This window comes from Castor canadensis, chromosome 6 (genome assembly GCF_047511655.1).
Source record: "Castor canadensis chromosome 6, mCasCan1.hap1v2, whole genome shotgun sequence".
NCBI classification, from domain to species: Eukaryota; Metazoa; Chordata; class Mammalia; order Rodentia; family Castoridae; genus Castor; species Castor canadensis.
Window position 1 is genome coordinate 90,156,784 of NC_133391.1, and position 23,502 is coordinate 90,180,285.

Here is a 23,502-nt window from a genome sequence, read left to right on the forward strand (position 1 = left end):
ACCAATATAGATTGCAATACACAATTGCATGGAAGCAATCTTAGAAATCTCTCTGTATAGCTATTTATCCCAAACTAACAAAAACAATATGTCTTTCTTACTCTCTCTTATGTTTTCTCTTCAACAAAATCAGAGAAGAGGTTGGAACAGGTTCTGCCTAGAAGTGCGGAGGAGGGGGAGATGGCACAAACAATGTATACACATGTAAGTAATTGTAAAAATGATAAAGTAAAAGTTGAAAAGAAAAAAATAAAACATTTCCTCAAACATTTATCATTCCTTTATGGAGAATGCTTTCAAAATCCTTTCATCTAGCTTTCTGAATGGTACAGTACATTGTTTTTATCTGTAGTCAACAAATTGTGCAATAGATAGCAAGCTTCTTGCTTTGCTAACTTCCTAAACATAACTTACTACCCATTAATCAATCTTTCCTCATCCTTCCTTGACACATACACACTGTCTCCAGACTCTGGTAACTGCCAACCTATTCTTAGTTTTAATGAGATAAACTTTTTTAGAAACCACATAACAGTGAGATGATGTGGCAGTTCTCTTTCTGTGTCTGACTTATTTTACTTAAAATGGATCTCTTGTTCCATCCATGTTGTTGCAAGTAACAGGATTCCATTCCTTTGTGGCTGAATAGTATGTTTTGTGTGTATGTTCACATTGTCTTTATCTGTTCATCAGTTGATGGAAACTTAGGTTATTTCCATTTCTTGGTTGTTGTGAATAGTGGTGTAATGAACATAGGAATGCAGATGCCTCTCTACATAGTGTTCAGGTCCTTTGGATTTATACCCAGGAGTGGGATTACTGAATCATTTTTAATTATTTGAGGAAATTCCATACTGTTTTTCAGAATTACAATTGCTACTAATAGTGGGAATATAGTGCAGTGTACAAAGGTTCCCTTTTCCACCATCTATGCCAACAGTTGTTATATTACTCTTTTTGATAGAAGACATTCGTTGAGGGTGACGTAATACCTCAATTGTAGTTTTGATTTGCATTTCCCTGATAATTAGTGATGATGAGCATTTCTTCATGGACCTGTTGGCCATGTGTATGTCTTCTTTCAAGAAATGTCTACTTAGACCCATTGTCTATTTTTAAATCAAGTTTGCATTTATTTGCAGTTGAGTTTTGGGAGTTTCTTATAACTTCAGAATATCAACCATTTGTCAGATGTATAGTTTTGAAATATATTCTTCTATTCTATAGGTGGTCTCTGCACTCTGTTGATTGTTTCCTTTACTGTGAAGTAGCTTTTTAGTTTTATATAATCCCACTTATCTAGTTTTACATTTGTTTCCTATGATTTTGCGATCTTCTTCAAAAACCTTACTCATTTCAGTATCCTCAACCTTTTCCCCTAAGTTTTCTTGCCATAAGCATTTCCCCTGGTTTCTCAGTTTTGGGTCTTACATATGTAAGTTCTTGGTCTATTCTGACTTGATCTTTGAAACTGGTGAGTGATAGGAATCTAGATTTATTCTTCGAAGTGTGAGTATCAATTTTCCTAACACCAATGATTGAAAAGCCCATGAGAAAGACTTGTTTGAAAGAAGTGATACATAATCTAGATAATTTTTTAAAAATAAAACCTATGATAATGAAGAGACCTCTATAAGGCCTATTCTATTTTTTTAACTGTTTTCATTTTAATTCTTTAAAAAATGTTAATAATCTTTGAGAAATGACAAAGTTGAATTATCACTCACATTTTGCTCTAAATTTATTGGCCTAAAAACCTTCCTTTGTGATTGGAGATAGCAAAAGTATACATACTCGTACACATGTGGTAGATAGATATAAAGACAGAGACAGAGATAGACAGACAGAAAGGGAAGGGATTATTAAAAGGCAAAATTTTAAAGTATTTAATTCCACTTTCTGCATATCCCATCCCTTTCTCAATTGTACTCAAACTTATTCTAGCAAATCTGATTTAAAAGATAAATATACTTCCCTTGAACTAGAATGTCCTTCTACCTACCACCTCATTTTTCTGTTATCCTTCTCCCAAGCTGTCTACGCATGATATTCTCAAGTGTTAACATTTCATTCACCCTTAAACTCATCTTTATCTGCTTTCTCCCCAATTACTCCAATGAAATTGTTCTTACTAGAGCATTAATGACCTCCATATTGCTGTGTCCAATAGAATGTAGTCTGATCCAACTATTTGTTTTTTTTTTCTAATTATTCATTTATTCACATGTGGCTCATTGTAAAAGACTCATTTGGAACTGGCCTTCTGTTCCACATGTGTGGAAGCTTACTATCTACAGAGGTAAAAAGAAGTGTATATGGGCAGGAAAGACACTAGAATACCAAAAAGATCTGAAATTTTATAGGCTTTGAAAGACAGAATATAAGACCAGCAGTTCCCATTTTCTGGTATCTCTCTTCTCTAATTCAGAATGAAAAAAAAGAAATAAGAAAAATTGAAAACACAGCATATTGTCTTCAAGCTGGGAATGTGGCTCATATGGTAGAGAGCTTACCTAACAAATTCAAGGCCCTGAGTTCAATCCTCAGTACCACCATAAAATATACAGAATGCCCATACCATACCCGTTCTTCCACCACAACCATCAGATATTTATAAGAACCTACAGAATTTTGTGCAGAACTTGTGAAGAGATATATTTTCAGTGACATCTGGGCTTTGATAGATTCAGAGAAATCGTCTTACAACTAACAGCCACAGTTCTTCAGGAATCACCAGTTTAGCCCTAATTTAATCAGATCTCTAGGCAGATATGTTTCATTCCACCACAGAAAAGACTGATAAAGCAGTGTTGCTAGAGTGCTCCTGTTTTACATAGATACTAGGGAAATTGTGATTAATGACTTCTTTATAACACTCTCTGAATTATTCTCCATAGGATACAGACATGAGGGAGCCTAAGCGGAATCTGAGCAAGAGATGGACAACATGCTAAACTTGAAGTTGGTTCTGCCTGTTTAGTTTGTTTATTATAGCATATTCATCCTTCTTTTCCCCTCAAAATAAGTTCTTCTAAAAAGTCTCCCAATCCACAAAAAAGCAGCCACTCCTCCAGTTTTCCACACAAATTACATCATATATGCACTCTTTTAGAACCCTCTCCATTCTTGTAAAATTGTACACAGAAATAGAACAGCATGGTTTAATAATTCATTATGATTATAATGTAAAATAATTGTGGTTTGAGTGAAAGAATCAAAGGAGAGGCAATAACAGGAGTTAGAATCATTTCATTGAAAAAGGATTACTCCTGAATGCTAAACCTCTCACACATACCTTGAGGACAAAATGAATCAATTTATATTTTTTAGAAAATGAATTAATTTATATTTTTTACAAATAAAATTGTACTCAGAGAATAGCTTTAGATAGACAGAGGGTAGGAATCTAAAAGCACTGCCTTGCTAACTGACAGAGGCTTCCAAAAAATCTGGCCAATATTGATAAAATTTATTAAAGTTTTCTTAGAAAAAAAAATGTCATCTAACACAAAACAAGATAGAGAAGGCAGTCCTTCTCACTTTATCTGATTTTTTAAACTATAGCATTGAATCTAATCTCTATTCTTGCAAAGAATAATGAGTCTGATTTTCAATAGATGTAATTCATGAGTTCCTCATCAATTTTTAAGAAAAATCACCATACCTTACAAAGATGATATATGAGAATTCAATGTACAGAAAAAACAACACAGAAAACCATTTTAAATGTGAGTAGTTAAGTTACTTTTTTGGATGAAATAATCTTATCCATGTTAGTTCAGCATATTTCTTAAAACGTCTTTAAATGACTGGTTGGTTTATATTCTTACACTAACAACACTTTTAATTCTTAAATGTTCATTGTCCCATTTGGTGAAGACAACTTACCCATCAATTGTGCTGTGATTATTTCTATTTTACATATATTTACATTAAAACATTTTATTTATATGAATAAATAAAAACATACTTACATAAGTTTGCTTAAGTAAATAGTTTTAACTCATTGTTTAAATAACCCTTAAATAATATTTTTACATATTCAGATACTCAATAGAACTAAGATTACACCTAGAACAAATAAGAACATTCATCATTTCATGCTGTGATAATGTACTTTTTGAGACTATATATATAAATTGAAGAAGGATTTTAGACTAAAATACAGTCTGCCTACTTGTAGAGCTGAAAAGTTTCCATCTTACCCCAGTCAGAGTGGTTACTGTTAAGAAAGCAAAAAACAACATGTGCTGGTGAGGTTAGGGGGAAGGTGCTGTTGGTAGGAATATAAATTTTTCCAGAAACTATGGAAATCATTATGGAGGGTCCTCCAACAAACTAATAACAGAGCTGGACATGGTGGTGCATGACTGTAATGCCAGCTACTAGGGAGGTAAAGGCAGGATGATCACAAGTTTGAAGGCAGTCCCAGAAAAGTTAGCAAGACCCAATGTCAAAAACAATATAAAACAGGGGAATGATAAGTAGCAGTTAGACATAAGCAGTAACCATAAGAGGAGACAGGAAAATTATTTTATTTTAATAAATATTTAAAAGGCCAGAACTCTTAACATTGGAACAAAGACACCCAGAGCAGCTAGCTCCTTCCCATGCTAAGTTATAGAAACAGGGAGACAAAAAGGAGCTATCTGCTTCTGTTTTCCTCTTTGAGATGTTAACAAGGTACAATGATCCTTGGAGGGATAGAGAGTAATGAAAGGGAAGTTCTAAAGCACACCAATAGTCTTAGTGATTTGAGTGGGATGTGGGTGTGATGGGGTATGATTTGGGAGAGTGACCCCTCCCTGTCAGCCATCTCAGCCACCCAGACTCATTATCTTTGGCCATGTGTATTCCCCCAGTTCACATGGACCACTATTTTGAGTTTTTGTTCCCATTTTCTGCATGGGAAACAGGAAATGTCTCTCTCTCTTTCTATTCCCCCGTATCCTGCTGTTCTCACTCTAGAAACAACCAGCTTTTAGTCTGTTGAAGGCATACTACTCGCCTAATAAACTTTACTGTTACTTTCACTAACAACAACAAAAAAAAACCAACATAAAACAGTGGTAGAGTGTTTACCTAGCATGATCAAGGCCCTGGGTTCAATCTCTGGTATCAAAATAAAATACCTAATAACAGAATTACCATATGTACCACTCCTATGGTATAGCTAGATACCTGCTGCATATCCATGTTTATATGTTTGTTGTAACACTATTCACAATAGTCAAGTCATGAAATCAGCCTAGGTGACCATTGGATAAGAAATGGACAAAGGAAATGTGGCATACATACATAATGGATATCATTCAGTCATTAAGAAGAACACAATCATGTCATTTGTAAGAAAATATATGGAAGTGGAGCTCATTATGGTAAATGAAATAAACAGACTCAGAAAAACTAGTATTGCATGTTTTCTCTCATGTGCAGACTCTCTGAAAAAACATGAAAGTGGTAGATTGCAGTGGTACTATTAGGGACTAGAAAGGAGGTGAGGAGGATAAGCATGGGTAATGGGAGGAGAATATAATCAAAGAACCTTATATAAATATATAAAAATAACTTAATGATCGCCAGGTGTGGTGGTACACAACTATAATCCCAACTACTCCACTCAGGAGCCAGAGGTAGTAGGATTGTGGTCCTCTTGGTATGACATAAGGCCATATCTCAAAAACAAACTAAAAACAAAAAACAAAAACAAATAATAAACAAAGCAAACAACAACAAAATCTGGAGGCATGGTTCAAGTTGTAGAATGCTTGCCTAGCAAATGCAAGGCTTTGAGTTTGACCCCAAGTACTGCAAAAAGAAAAAGTAAGATATCGTAATGAAACACACTATTTTGTACAATTAATGTGCACTAATAAAATAACTACAAGAAAAGTTTATAAGATTTATAGCTATCTCTTTTAACTTCTCCTGTGTCTCTGGTCCTAAAACTGCCTTAATGATTCTTGCTTATTTTTTAATTCAGAAAGGGTCCATGAAAGGTCTATTCCTAAATCAGTTTCCCCTGACAAATAAAATATACCAGCAAATAGGAAGATGGATTCTGCAGAAACTGAAAGACTGGAATAAGAAAAGAAAAAACCTTACATATGAGCTTTTAGTTTTAGAAATATAATTCTGATTTTGCTCTTATTAAAAATTTTCCATCTTTTTCAACATCTCAGTCTCTGTTGCCACCCTTTTTCATATTTCTGGTTGCTGGTATTTGCTACAAAATAAAAGAATCAATTTTATAATATACCAGTGATGATGATGCATATTAGTGTTATCAGTTATGTTTCTGTGGCTTCTGTACAAAATTGCAACAAATTAGGTGTCTTAAAACAACAAAAGCCTTTTCTTTCCCACATCTGGAAACCAGAACTCAGAAATTGAGGTACATCAGACCTGCGCTTCCAGGTTGACTGTAGGGGTGATTTCACTCTTTGTCTCCCAGCTTCGGGTGGCTGCTCACATCCTTGATTTGTGTAAGGCCCACTCCAATCTCTGAGCCACAGTCATATTGCTTCCTTCTCTTTTGTCCGTTTATCTATTCTGTGTGTCTCTTGTCATTAGCCTAGGACCCTCCTGAAAAACTGGGGATTTGTCCTTATCTCAAGATGCTAAATTTACTTACAGTTGCAGAGATCCATTTTCTAAATAAGACCATATTCACAAATTCCAGGGATTAGGACATGAACATATTTTTGGAGATATCATTTAACCTGTAAGTGGTATAAGCACCTATAAAACAGTTCATAGAATCTACATTTATTTGCTTTACAAATATTGATAATATGATCATTACTTCTATAGTCAATAGAAATTTAGTGTGAAATGAGTGTATATATTTACTACAAGGAAAGGATTCATATCAAATTTCAAAGTTTTATAAAGTTGCCAAATGCCCTGAATATAACAAATCCAAGGAATTAATACACCACTTATTTATTATTAGCCAACTACTTCTATAATTCCTCCATAGTAATGTTTTCCTAAATATCTGGGTATATTCTCTCTGGTTCCCTCATTATGCAATGATTTGACTGACATCTTGAGAAAAAGATAAATTCTTTATTTCCTCTGAGATGGTTGGTGCTGATTTATTTTGCGCTATTAATAGTTTAGGTTATTTTCTAGCTTTAACACCCTGGGAGTTTTATGGTTCTTTATGTTGCTTTATATTTGCTGTGTTTACTACATTATTTTATGTTTATAAAACCATACTTTTATGATGTCTTATACTACTCTGGGCAAGGTCTTGGAGAATCTCAGTCCATCCTTCTCCCAAGATACACCCTTCCCCATGGATTTGACCATGTCTTCCTTGCCCTTCCATGCTGGTCCTGGTGAGGAGAGGAGAAAATTGACCACAAACCAGGATCTTCAGTGCCCTCAATTCTTAGCAGAGAAAAGAGAGTATTTGTTCAGAGCCTTCTCTTTGAAACTCAAAGATAGGATCTGGAGGATTAACGAGATCCACCAGGGTCTAGTTTCCATTGAGAACTTGGATAGATGTAGAGGCACTAACAACCCCAATCACTCATAGTCCCGGAAACACCAGCTATAGTGTATCCCCCAGTCTTCCTTTCTGTATCCCAAGAGGACAATACATTGAGGTTTTTAGAAGCAGCCTAAACAAGTAAGATGGCCAGAAGCTTAAGCATGACCAAATTAGACCTCAAATCCTGTTTTAGAGTGAGGTATTAAACTTTTCACAGATAGATTTTTGAATCATTAGATGGATATAGAGATATAAACTTTTGTCTTTAAGAGTTACTGTAACTGCTTAAAATGGTAACTTAAATCACTTTGAGATATAGAATTATAAACTCCAGTAATATATTGATGTTCCAAGGCATAGCTTTATAAAATTTGAATCACACATGTTGTTGAGTCTAAGATGATATGACTGGACTTAGCATTAGCCTGTAAAATCTATTAGAGAAGTAATTAAAATCAGTTATCAGCAATAAATTATCAGGAACAATGCTCACACCTGGACACATACATGCTTGAAATATGCAATAGTCTTATTTAGTACATTGAACAATGAATAAAAATACCATAAGTACTAAATGTATAATCTTTTTTCTACTCCTAAAAAATTAGGTAACCTGTGTGCCATAAATCTGATCATATACTAAGAAAAAAATAGTAAAATATGCATTTAAATTGCCATTTTTCAATAGTTCACTTTGACATGTAGGTACACAATAACAATTCCTAAGAACAAACCAAAAGAGTAGTCTGCTTTATGTTTTTTTTTTTAAAAAAGGAAATGGCATTCTAAGATACAGCTGCATAGACTATATGATGAATATTCAACATACAAGAAACTGCAAATTTCTCTTTACTCCATCATTAAGCATTTTTGTGACAAGCTGGGTATTCATCCCATTAAGGGTCTTTTCTGTGTTTGTTCTTTTTGTCTAATGCTTGCTTATGCCCTTTCTTGACATCCTGCAAGACTAGCCCTTTTTTTTCTTCTCCAAATTTCTGATTACTCATATTGTTAGAAATTCACACTCAAAGAACTCTTTTCAAAGAGAGGAAGATAAGACCTTGGTCAAAACTTTATTTCACAATCAAAAGCTTGATCTAATATCTTCTCTTGAGCTAATATCTTCTCTTATACCCAGAAAAGGGTATAAGAAATACAACTTTTTTTGAAAATATATAATAAAATTTTATTACTTTTTCTCATGAAGAATTCTGTCATACTTTTAGATGACTCTTAATTCAGGAAAATATAGGCCCTTAATTATAACAGTCTACAACTTCTAAGATTTCATTTTCTCAATTAAATTATTCTTTTCATACATTTTCATTAATGACTTCAAGACAAAACATTTGAATGGGGGGGCTTCATCCTGTTTTTGACAACTCAAAACAAAAATGATATTCACTAAATAACTTGTTGAAATTGATCTCCAAAATACATTCCTCATATTAAGATGGAAAATAACAAAGATTACAAGGCCAAGCTTTGATCTCTAGAACCCCTAATATACCATACACCACATTTACTGAGAATTTTATTAATAATTTGTAAAATATTTTATTTGTAAATTGTTAAGATTTGGCAAATCTATGCACCAGAAAGATTATATAGTTATTTTCCTAATAGTTAACAACTAAAAAAAAGCTTTCAATGTGAAAAATATCCATGTGAGAGTACTTCATCAAGGTAATGGCAGTCTTGGCTCCTTTATTTTTTATGTATTTGGTCCCCTTCATTTTGTATGTCAGTGTCCCAAAGTTCACAACCAAATATCAACGCATGTTAACACATTTTCAATATTAATACGCTAGGGCTTAGTTCCAGGAGTTACCAATAATTGTCCCACTACTTCATTCATGCTACCATTTCAACTATAATGCTTACCAAAAGACTCCGTCAGGAATCCAGGCAGTCTAACCATTTCTAAAATCTAATTTAAATGTACTGTAGAGTTAGGACTGCCAGATGCCTCACTTATACTTTCCCCTCTTGAAATAATTTTTTTTCTTAGAAAGGGTTTTGCTTGCCACATGACAAGTATTAAAGCAGATGAGCTCAAAATTATACTTGCATAGTGATCAGATCAAAGGAAAATAGGAGATCAGATTGCCTACTAATACAAATAGCAGACTGGTAAATAAGATAGATAAATATCAGAAAATGATGTTAATCTGAACAAAGAAAAGTGAGAAAAATGGTACATACTTACCATAAATATCCAACAACAGAACAGCCTATTTCATTTAACACCAAAGAGAATATATTTACTTTGTTAAAATAAATTTAATGTTCTAAGTAAAATGGTTTTTCAAATGTCATTGATTTTCTATAATGCATACGGACAAAAAGGACTAGTATAATTTTTTCTATTTATATATAGAAAATTCATGCCAGATACATTTTATAAGCATATCTAATCAGAATTTAATTTATAAGACAATTTTAAAGGATTCAGTCAGGGCTACTGTCCTGAAAGAGGCCAGAGTTCTCCTTATATATACTATTATAATAAAACTTCAAATAAATAATACTAAATGAGGAATGAAAGGATGAACACTGGCTACCAAAAAGTTTCCTAGAAAACATTTATTTATTTTTAACTTTAATATATTATTGAAATTCTAAATACTAGGCTGCTCTGTTGCTTTAGAGTTGAAATAATTTTACAACTGAAATCTATTTAACTTTTACTCCTAATATATAGCTCTCTGATTAAGATTTTGTTGGCTAGGAACTAAAATGAGGACCTGACTTCTGGTCTGTGTGTTCATAGCCAAATTGGAAAAGTTATCCCTATTTTAATGTGTGGTTATAATTATTCGACATGATGCTGCCATGAGGTCAGTTATCATCAGCAAGCAACTGACAAATGAGTACTCTTTTTTGAAGTCTTCTAGAAATTCAGTGGACTGCCCAAATCAGAAAAGTCACAGCTCCAAGTAGATGTGTTTATGTTTTATTTCAACTAGCATCCATCTACACAGCAAACGTTCCACTCCAATCTCCAAACTAAATATATTCTCTAAACAAAGAAATGTACAGAATGTGGCATAAAACAAAGATGAATGCAAAATTGCTCGTTGACTGACAGTGATGTTCAACATTGTGATTCAGATTTGAGAAATATGCTAGAGATGACTACCAAATGAAGTTTAAGCTACCCATTATGGGTCTTCCCTGGTTTGCCTGTCTGTTGGGCTCTCATTCTTTTTACTGGGTGACTATCGTATATCAAATATTTTCTTATAGGATACTTTTAATCGTCTCAACATTTTTATAGTTATATAGTATGGGACTTGCTTAGAAATAGTCAGATATTTCAATATCACACTTGTCCTGCAATTTCATGTCTCTGAAATCCTAATAAGAATAAAAATAAAATGTTTTATTAAAAGATCTCAAAGAAGAAAAATAAAAGTGTGTAGTGAGGCTCATACTCCTATATTGGAACTTATTTGCATTTAAAAATCACTAAGTAATTACTTTTAATTAAGCCAGAATTCTGCTAAATTTAGATAGAACTTTTCTCATATATATTAGATCAAAACAAAAAACTAGAGAAAGGGAAAGGCACACATTGACGGTATCCTGAAATGTAAGATGATTATAAATAAAGAGGTATCAAGTCATCATACAGCCTAAGAAAATAGTGGTCATTTAACATAAGGAGACAATGAGCTAATGTCTCAAAAACTATTTTAAAACCATAAAAATGATTAATGTCTAAAGAGACTGACATGTTTAACCTAATTTCAATATTGTGCAATGTATATATGTATCAAAACATAAGGTAGCCCATTCTTTATACTTTATTTTTCTGTATCAAAAAAATAATTTTCTGAGAAATTAGATGTAAATTTTTAAAAATCAGAATTCTTTTGGTAGCACCCGGGGTTGAACTCAAGGTCTTTTGCTTGCTAAGCACTTGAGCCACACCCCCAGCCCTTTTATTGTGTTTAGCTTTGAGATAGAGTCTTGCTTCATGCCCGGGCTGGTCTGGACCATGATCCTCCTATTTATGCCCAGCTATAATTGGTTAAGATGCAGTCTCATAAACTTTTGGTTATCTTCAAAACATGGTCTCCCCTATCTCTATCTCCTCCATTAGCTAGAATTACAGGCTTGAGTCACTACTGCCAGCCTTTAAACATTCTTGAGAGTACCCATTATACAGAATTCACTGAGCATATCCCATTACTTACAAGTGGTTTAACATTTTGTTTTATTTTGCTTGATTTAAGCAGAGAAAATAGTAATTTGACTTTCAGACAAGAGATTGTTTATAGAATTGTTTAAAAGCTATTGTCTGATAATAGTCAAATTTATATTGTTAGGAATTTAATTTATGAAAAGTATTGCCTTCACTAATTATACAGTAGTTTTTTAACTTAATGTGCTTATGTATCATATACTTAAATACATGAGCATTTGCACTTATGTACACACTTTACATCATGGGTTATTCTTAAATGAAAAAACAGACGTATTAATAGTTTTGTGCTTATCTGGAATAACAGAAAAGGGGTCTCTGGCAAGCAAATCACCAGTCTAGCTAATGAACCCCAAATCAGTGAGGTTGGGGGAAGTCTCTGGTATAAAGATAGAGAATAAAGAGGAAAAATAACATGGAAAGAAGAAAGGATGGAATAAGGGTCTGCAACATGTGGGAGAAAAAAGCAACAACATACTATAGGAAAAGAAGATCCAGATTAGATGAAATTCATATTATACAACAATATAACAGAAAAGGCAGTCATATCTAGTATGTTAGGATGCAAGAAAACAACCAGAAATCACACTTCTCTTGAATATAAGGTTGCAGGTCTCCTGGAAATCTAACCTAAGAAGAAAGATTATTTTCATTCTGACCCAAGGATCAACCTGCAGCACTGTGGGTAGTAAAGTGAAACTTTTTGCATTTCTGTTCAAAAGTACATAACCATGAGTCTGATTACCTTGTCTCTGGGAACAATAAAAAAAAAAACCAAAAAACCTCAACTACTGTGAAATGATGGGCTCATAAATAACTCTGTCCTCAGTAGTAGAAATTGGCTTATAAAATTGGAAGATGATTAAAGTATTTTCCTTAATCTTTCTCCCAACTCTTAACAACTTCTTTCCTTTCCTATTGTCCTTTGTGTGGAGGACAAAGTCTATCAAGATTCATGCCTGCAACACAAACACAACCATCAGCTTCCTCTAGGTCCCAGCCCAACTGTAGATCCATCATTTCAAATGACAATTCCATAGGAAATCAATATTTTGAAAAGAAGATTGCTTCAACTTGTGCAGTGTGGACTGTGGGTGCAACCAGTGAATTCAAGAAAGCAGATCCATTTGTATCTGCTGCTCATTCTAACAGGATTGATTGCAGGTAACTTCCTCAGAGAGGATGTAGAAGAGTTATTCATTTCTTCTTCCCTTTACAACTTGTTCTTCTCTTCTGAATCTCATAATAGTTCTAAATTGTAAATAGCAGCAGGAGACAAACAAACATTGTTCCCCACTCAAAATGCTAAATAATAACCTCACCTGTTGTTTAAAGATTTATATTTTTCTATTCAATATCATTTTTTCCCATATTTTGTGTTACTAAGAACAGCTGTGATTCATGCCTATTACATCACAGGATACTCCAGCTGAAATACTGTATTAATGCTCCATCCCGTCTCATGAGGCACCTTTGAACATTGCACTCAAATATAATCTAAAAAGCTTACACATTTGAAACCTGAGAATTTTTCCAAATTTTTAATATTAATGTGTTCTGAAACACTTCTTTCAAATTATTTCTTCTGAGTATGTATAATTGGAAAAAAAATTAAGATTCAGATGGGAAAAAGAAAACATATGACCACCATATGCCCATCTCCCAAGTCTAATCATAATGGTAACTTGATATGTTTCTTCTAATATTTTTTTGTGCAATTATGTTTACATAGTTGATCTCACACTAAGGATTTAATTTTAGACGTCATTTGTAAGATGATTAAAACACAAAATTCTCCATATTCATGAACACTGATTGTTAATAACATATTTTAGTGTTGCATAATAATTTATTTTGCACAAGCACCATAATGTATATAATCATATTATTACTGCTGATATTTAATTTGTAGTCAATATAGTATTTTGTTTTTATACATAATTCTGAGATTAAACACTGGTATGTATATCAAAAATCTTTGACACAGGTTGATAAATCACTTTCTGAAAGAGTTAAGCACTTTTTGAAGATACGTATTTGTTCAAATCAACCTCTTTTTGCCCACCTGTGATGTAAATCATCAGAAGTGCCCATGTATTTTTATGTCAGTGTATAAAATCCATTTTCTCTAAGAGCTGAAATTGAGGATAGTCCTACATGACTGAGTAAATCAGCCAATGAACCAAGTGACAATCAGTTTAATCCTGAAAAGTTTGTTTCAAAGCACATAAATTGTCAGATTCCTTAAAATCAAAGCCTAAAAGTGACTCCACAAAGGTATAGGCAGCATTCTCCACCCTAAGTACAGTGAAAAGAAGGAGAGAGAAAGAGAATATAGGAAATTTGGAACTGAATCTGATACAATGAATACTTCAACCTTAGACTTTCTAAGGTCAAGAAGAAAAAACCTAATTATTAGGTAGGGCATATGAATCAGCACCCCTTCATTTTAGTGACGTATATATGCTTTTATTTGACCAATTTTCTTATTTTCAGAAGAGTCTGGATATCATTAGATGTAATAAATGGTGAAAGAACACTTGGAGAGAAACGGAAAGGGTGAATCTAACTAAGATATAGTGGAACCACTTTCGTAAATGTCACAATGTACCGCCCCCGGGGTATAATTATAATATACTAATAAATAAATAATAGATTTTTAAATTAATTAATTTTATTCATATATGCATACAATGTTTGGGTTATTTCTCCCCCTTTCTCCCTGCTCCTTCCCTTACCCCCCCACCCCCTCCCTCTCCTCCCAACCCCCTCACTACCAGGCAGAAACTATTTTGCCCTTATCTCTAACTTTGTTGAAGAGAGAGTATAAGCAGTAATAGGAAGGACCAAGGGTTTTTGCTAGTTGAGATAAGGTTAGCTGTACAGGGAGTTGACTTGTACTGCTTTCCTGTACATATGTGTTACTTTCTAAGTTAATTCTTCTCAAACTAACCTTTTCTCTAGTTCCTGGTCCCCTTCTCCCATTGGCCTCTGTCACTTTAAAGTATATGCACTAGTTTCTCTGCGTTGAGGGCAACAAATGCTATCTAGTTTTTTGGGTGTCTTACCTATCCTCATACCTCCCTTGTGTGCCTTCATTTTATCATGTGATCAAAGTCCAATCCCCTTGTTGTGTTTGCCCTTGATCTAATGTCTGCATATGAGGGAAAACATACAATTTTTGGTCTTTTGGGCCAGGCTAACCTTGCTCAGAATGATGTTCTCCAGTTCCATCCATTTACCTGCGAATGATAACATTTCATTCTTCTTCACTGGCTGCGTAAAATTCCATTGTGTATAAATACCACGTTTTCTTAATTCATTTGTCGGTAGTGGGGCATCTTGGATGTTATAGAACAAAAACAGAACCAATGATTTGCCAGACCCTAGTGGCTTATGCCTATAATCCTGTAATCTTAGCTACTTGACTGGCTGAGATATGGAAGATTGTGGTTCTAGGACAGCCTGGGCAAATAATGTGCTATACCTCATCTCAAAAAAAAAAAAGCAAAATGGACCAGAGGGTGGCTCAAGTAGTAGAGCGCCTGCTTTGCAAGCATGAAGCTCTGAGTTCAAACACCAATACCACCACCAAAAAAAAAAAAAAACCCGATTTGAGTTTGGACTGTGGCCTTGGACAAGTCAGATTGTTCATCTGAACAGTAGTGTCCTCTGTGAACTGCTCAGTTGGGAAAATTAATCTAAGTTTTGTGCTGCTCAGTCCTGATTTATATGTAGAAAGATAAAATCTGTAGATTCTCTCATTTTTCTTACTGTTCTCTGTTCATACACCCAGGGATATTCATTATAGAAGGTAGAGAGTGGTGTACAGAACAAAAAAAATTTCAAATGGATTTTTAAAGCATGTAGCATAGATATTGTTCTGAAGGTTGAAGTTTTTTGCATTTGCAAGACCCAGCTACCTGAGAGGGAAACAAGTCTACTAAAAATCTGTTGTTGTTTATCAGAAACAAGTCCCTTTTATTCTGGGGACTCAGAATAAAGACTTTAACAAGAAATCAATTTAGTTGGTCTTGACCAGCATAATTTGTTTTTCCAATGAAACTATTGCTATTAATAACAGTAAGTTAAGTGTGTGATTCCCGGGATTAATATGAAAATAATAAGAATATAAATAAGAATAAAATAATGAGAAACCACCCACAGTGCTTTTCTATCAAAACATTTTGAAAATACCAATTTAGATTATGAACCACTGTAGATGAGAGGGAGAAATATGCTTATATAAGCCCTGTTATATAGAACTTTGGATGTGCATTGTGTGAGCTTGGAGAGGCTTTACAGAGGAATGCTACACACAACTCTTAGCCCTCGGTCCTTCCTTCTTCTACGGAAGGTTTGATACCCAAAAAATGGAGTCCAGAGAGATCACCAAATTTATTTCATCCATTTTCTGGGTTTCTGCAAGAGACAGACTATCAGCATGATTCTTGCCAACAGAGATCTGTTGCTGTTTTAGAGTATAAATTGCAGTAGGGCGAGTCTAGACAAAGAATGTCTTGAGACCCATGTCCATTTTACCATACTTTCTGGAATCCTATAGCATGTAGTGAGGATCCAAATATACTCTCTTGGCTCAAAGAGGCACAGAGATTAGGAGGAAATTAAGATATGGTATCCCTGAAGGTTAAGTGGATGAAGAATGAGGAGACCTCCAGCACAGCATGAGATTCCCAGGGCCATCACTGCACTTTGGCAACACTGAAAGTACAGGAGCCAGATTATTACAGAGGCAAACACTGCAGTTAAGAGCCAAAGATCACACCTTCTCTGTCCAACGTCAGGAAGATATGAGAGTATCACAAGCCTAGATCATCCCAAGGAAGAGGACAAGGAGAGTTTATATATTATTTTTCTACTTCTTCTAAATGCCATGGTAATTGTTCCAGTTTAAAGTATTCTCTTATCACATTTGGGATTGTTTTCTTACTATAAAAAAAAGCCAGTTGAGTCATTTTTTTATCTAAAAGCCTATTTTACTGAGAGATCACATTGATTCTTTGATCTCTGCTAAGTGAATAATATTCATTTATACTGATCTATTTTTTTCCAAGAGATCATTAAGATTTTTAAATGACTCTTGCTAGAATTTATATCAGTCAACTACAAATATAGACACAATGCAGAATCTTGGCTAAATATAATAAAAATATTTCATCATGAATTAGAATAGATAATAATGTTTTTAGAATTTGTCTTGTTCACAATGGCAGGTAGAAGGATCAAAGAAGACATGATTTTTTAAAATAATAATCAACAATCTAGTTGTGTGCATTTATTGATTTCAACTAGATGTTCAAACTTCTATGAAAAATCAACAACCTTTTGGAAGATGAATCTTTTATCTGAATACTAATTTGGTACATTGCATACATAATTTAATAAAGTGATTCCTATTAGTATCAATGCTCTATCCACACTAATAATTTACTACTCCTAGATCCAGTATCACTTGCTCCACAAAACCTTCCCTGAGCTTCTAATCCAGCCAGTGCACGCTCTTCTGCTCATCTCCTGTAGCCCATACCATCTGGACTGCTCAAACAGGACCTGAAATACATGTCCTTTTAAAACTATTTAAGAAAAGACAGCATTCATTCCATAATGCAAGGGATAACAAAATATCTTGAATTATTCAATAAAGGTCATGGCTATATTTAGGGGTCTTTTAAATCATTTATGTTTTAAATATGGTTCCCAAAGGAACCATAAACCCCAATATTGTTAAAACTAATGGAAATCGTGAAGTGCTTTAGCCATCATGGTGCTAAATCTTTCATTTTAAGCCTTGGCTCATAAATATTTTATTTATTAATGTATACACCAAAGAAGTAATCTACATATGTATTGTGAATTCATAACAATGTTGCTTGTTCTTTTGTACAAAGTAGACTTGTACTTTATTTATCAGCATTTAGATGCCTATACTAAGCAATAAGGTCATCTGTAATGAAAAGTGCATTTCTCAAAAACAAGAGGTGCGTTGGCAGTGCTTCACAGTATGTTAATAACCCTTTCGTAAACACATCAGTTCCATATAAGGTTATTTACTTTTCATTTTTCTCCTCACCCTTTTAATAACATTGTGTTAAATTTTCATTGAAACCAATGCACAAAGCTGGATAATTCTAATTCACAAATTATAAAATGCATGTTCAGGGTTTAGAATAGTGGCTAGCTCCTTCTGAAGGCCCCAGAAAAGGTTGCTATATTAGAAGTGCTACTCTGGTTGCTGGAGAAATAAATAAATTTCAACACTGACTGAAGGGACAAAAAAGGAATTATCCAAAGGTCATTAGTTTATTTCATGAAATTAAAGCAATCACTGTACAACCAAAGTTAAGTGACAAAAACTTTTTGGATCTAAGGAAATAAGGATTAAAAAATGTACCATCATTAGGTCACGAGTTCTTCCTCTTTTATCATATTAGCCTTATTCTTTTTAGTTTCAGAATGCTTTTCTCAATACTTGTTCTTCATATCAGCACATCAATTTCACTCTTACATGTTTACTCAAGTGAAATAGAAATTTATTTTACACAAAATATCTATTCACAAATTATTTTGTAAGGTTTACTCATCATTTCCTCAAACTGGAAACAATCCAATGTACTTCAACCACAGAACAAAGAAGCAAACTGTGATGTATTCAGCAGTAAGAGAAGGTATGATAATTCTAACAATAAGGATGTGTCTTAAATGCATTTCATTAAGTGAAAAACTGCAACCACATACAAAAGCATACATCCTCCACAACACCATTTATATGACATTCTTATAAATGCAAAGCCTATATAGAGACAGCCAGTAAACTGAAGATTACAAGAGAATGAGTGGAGGATTTTCAACCACAAAGAGCACAAAAAATTATGGGGAATATTGAAATTATTTGGTATCTTGAATGTGGTGGTAGTGGTTACAAGACTTTATGAATTTCTCAACATCCACAGCAAGGGGGTGAATATAGTGCAAACACTGTGTGCACATTTATGTAAATGGAAAATGATACCTGTTGAAACTAGTCCAGGAACAGTGGTGGGAGAGGAGGAATAAAGGACAATGATGCAGGGGGTGAATTCATGTATGATGTACTTGATATATTGTAAAAACTTTTGTAAATGCCACAATGTACCCTAACCCAGCACAACATTAAAAAAAGAAAAAACATGGAAAAAATCCACAGAACTATGCACTGAATTTTACTTTATGTAAATTACATTTAAAATTTTTGAAAATGGAAAGGCAGAAATGGATTAAAAGGATGCGGTAAACATTAGAAAGATAAAATACTGAAGATATCATCTCAGAAACACAGTGTAAGATATGGAAGATATGAATCACAGGATTCCCTGAAATTAAAAAAAAAAAGCAAGGGAACAGAATATATACAAAGATCTTATTCAAGAATAACTTCCTGAAATAATGATTGGGCATAGTTTAAAAGACACACCATCTATCTGAAAATTTAGACCCAGGACTACTATAATTAAGATATATTCTAGTAAATTTTTGGACTTTAAAGAAAAAATTATTTTACGAATTTCCTAAAGAATTTTTTTTAAAAGAGTACTCATCTTGGAAGTAAAAGGAAATTTATCATCAGATTTTGATAGCACTACTTTATGCAGGAAGAGAATGCAATAATATACTTGAGAATTTCAGTGACAGAATATGTATATCAAGGATTTTATATACTGCATAGCTGACTTTCAAATATAAACAGTGTAAGACAAATTAATATTAACACTGAAGAAAATAGTAATGTTCTCATGAGTATTTTCTGGAGAATCTATCAGATAAAGAATTCTAATTATCAGGATGGTACAGTGGCTCAAATGGCATAGCACCTGCCTTGCAAGTGTGAAGTCCTGGGTTCAAACTCTAGTAAACCACCAAAAAAAAAAAAATACAAAGAATTCTAATTACTAAGACAAGAGAAATATCAACAATAAGCACTGTTGGTGAGCATTATATTTATAAGTATATTGGAACAAAAACTAAATGAGAGCTAAAAGGAAAAGCATATGTATGTAATTGTTATACATACTCAGATCTTGTACATATAGTTCAACTACTAAAATATGGGTATGGAATGAAATAGGATATGCAGAAATCATAACTGCATAACTGTGTTTTATATTCATATTGATACTGATAATATTAGTATTATTATTTTGAAACCATTGTATGTATAACAGGATAAAGACAGCAAGAAATTGTGAAGAATTTTACCTTCTGCATTCTTGAGAAGAGCTTAAGTTAAAGAAATAGTCATGAAATTGAATTCAAAATATCAATATAAACTTACAAAGTATATTGTCTTTAAATACGTATGTATTTAAACATATTTGTGTGGGAAGGTATGTTTCTCAGGTCTGTCTACATTTTCAATTTTATTAAAATGTCTAAAAACAATAACCATCTCAAAATAAAGGAGAATGTCTAACACCTAGATTTTAATCTTAAAGTCCAAGTTCTTACTATAATAAACTGGAATTTGATTTCTTTGAAAAAGACTGATTCTAGAACTGAAAGAAGAAGTATATATGATAAGCCTGACACATCTTGTCAAGCCCTTTATAAATTAAGAAATCATAAACTACTGCAGCAAGGACAAAAATACTCAGGGACCAATAAAAAAGGTTGTCACTGACCAAAATTGAGACAATTTGAGTTTTAATAAGACAATAATGCCAGTGGATCAAAACACACTCATGAACTCATAATCATAGGGAAAAAAAGATGAGTTGGTTTCCAGACGATGACTATAAATCAGCTGTATGTTCTCCCTCACATGCGGACTTTAGATCTAGGGCAAATGCAGCAATGTGGTTGGACTTGGATCACATGACAAGGGGAAAGCACATACGGGAGATATAGGAATAGGTAGAAAACCCAAAACATGAAAGCATTTGATGTGCCCACTCCAGAGGAACTAATACAGAAACCTTAATGCAGCAGAGGTTAACATGAGAAGGGGATCAGGAACCAGTGTAAAGATCAGTTAGAGATGAATCAATATGGGTCATAACACATTTGTACATGAAAGCAATACTAGGAATCTTTCTGTATAACTATCCTTAACTTAACTAGCAAAAACACTTTGTCTTTCTTATTATGCTATGTCTTCTCTTCAACAAAATTAGAGCTTAGGGCAGAACAGGTTCTGCCTGGAAGTGATGAGGGAGAGGGGAGGTGGTGGAGGAGGGAGAAGGGGGGAGAAATGACCCAAACAATGTACGCACATGTGAATAAATGAATAATAAAAAAAATTTTTAAAAAAGAAATTGGCAAATTAAGGGAAATAATTAAGCATCTAAACTGTTGTCCATATATATCACTTGTTCCAGCAAGTACCTAAAAACTAAATGAAGAGAAGCATCCTTTTCTTAAAATATTCTAGCTGATAAGTAAAAATAAAATACTATAATTAAAATGTCACCATTTTGTAACTGATAGTGTATTGATTAATTAAGCATTAAGCATCAAAGACAGAAATAGAGACCAGAAATTACATGTCTCCTGATGATAAAACACTGCCACCACTAAACTTGCCAATAGGAATAAGCCTTAGTCCCATTCAGACACTATACAATTCATTTTGCAAGAAATCACAGGGCAGAAGGATGTATTGAACAGCCCAGCACCAAAAGTATGAAATTACTAAAATTCAGGATGAGGTATCTATAGGTCAATTGATCTAGGTTCCTCAACAAATGAGTTACAAAGGAAAAAGAGAAAAGAAAATATGTATTAAACAATACAGACAGCATAACCAATATGTAAACATATATTGTTTAAGACTTGTTTAAGAATGTATACTTGGGTGATAAACCTAATAAAGAAACTCAAGGACATGATTAGTACAAAATCAAGATAGTGATTACTATTGGGATTATTAGGATTGGGATAAGGCACATGAATAGATTCTAGGATGGCACAAAAAATTCAGTTTCCTAACTCAGGTCCTGACTATAAGATTGTTTATGTTATATTAATTCATTGACCTACATGTGTGTTTGCTTGTGGTCTTTATGTATGCATTTTATTTTAAACCAAAAAGCAAATTCATGTAGAAAACTGAGAAATTAAGAAATTTTTCTAGAGTAATAACATAAATTAATTTGAAAAAAATAATATCTTGGACAGTTATAAACCTAAAGCTTTGGTAAATAAAAAAGCATGGTACTATGACAGAAATAAAGATATCAATAAAATGAAAAGAGAACACATTTTGTACTCATAAGCACAGGACATACACACCATTACAAGGGAAAGATAATTATCTTATTCATATAGTAGCAAAAATTTTATTGGCATATAATAGTTGTATAGGGGGATACATAGTGATATTTACACTTGCTTACAATATACCGCAATTAGATTTACCCCTCTATCATTCCCCCTCTTCCCCCTCCTCCCGCTTCTTAGAACAATTACAACAGGTTTCATTCTTCTATTTTCATTCATGGATACAAAATACTTCCACCATATTCAACTTCATTTCTACTATTCTTGTGTCCATCCACCTCCCACTGGTACCCAACCCCCCAAAAGACATATTTTTCCCTCCTGTCCTTCAGTTTTTTAAGTATACATTAATAATCCAAGGGGGTTCCACCCTTGGCACTTCATGCAAGTATATATCATGCTTTAAGCAAATCAATCCCCTCCCCCATTACTTACTCATTCTTTAGCATCATGCTCCCCTAATATTCAATAATTTACAGAATAGTGCATTATATTATATTTATATAGAGAGATGGATTGCTTTAATATTTTTCATTTTTTTCACTTTTTTTTCTTTTATTCACATGTGCATACAATGTTTGGGTCATTTCTCCCCCTTACCCCCTACCCCCTCCCTTACCTACCCACCTTTCCCTCTCCCCACAACCCCCTCGCTACCAGGAAGAAACTATTTTGTCCTTATCTCTAATTTTGTTGTAGAGAGAGTATAAGCAATAATAGGAAGGAACAAGGGTTTTTGCTAGTTGAGATAAGGATAGCTATACAGGGAGTTGACTCACATTGCTTTCCTGTACATGTGTGTTACCTTCTAAATTAATTCTTCTCAAATTAACCTTTTCTCTAGTTCCTGGTCCCCTTCACCTATTGGCCTCTGTCACTTTAAAATATCTGCATTAGTTTCTCTGCATGGAGGGCAACAAATGCTATCTAGTTATTTGGGTGTCTTACCTATCCTCATACCGCCCTTGTGTGCTCTCGCTTTATCATGTGATCAAAGTCCAATCACCTTGTTGTGTTTGCCCTTGATCTAATGTCCACATATGAGGGAGAACATGATTTTTGGTCTTTTGGGCCAGGCTAACCTTGCTCAGAATGATGTTCTCCAGTTCCACCTATTTACTTGCAAATAATAAGATTTCATTCTTTTTCATGGTTGCATAAAATTCTATTGTGTATAAATACCACATTTTCTTAATCCATTCATCAGTAGTGGGACATCTTGGCTGTTTCCATAACTTGAATATTGTGAATAGGGCTGCAATAAACATGGGTGTGCAGGTGACTCTGGAGTAACCTGCGTCACATTCTTTTGGGTAAAACCTCAAAAGTGGTATTGCTGGATCATATGGTAGATCTATGTTTAGATTTTTAAGAAGCCTCCAAATTTTTTTCCAGAGTGGTTGTACTAGTTTGCATTCCCACCAGCATTGTAAAAAATGCTGGCAAAAAAAAGGGTTCCTTTTACCCCACATTCTTGCCAATACCTGTTGTTAGTGGTGTTGCTAATGATGGCTATTCT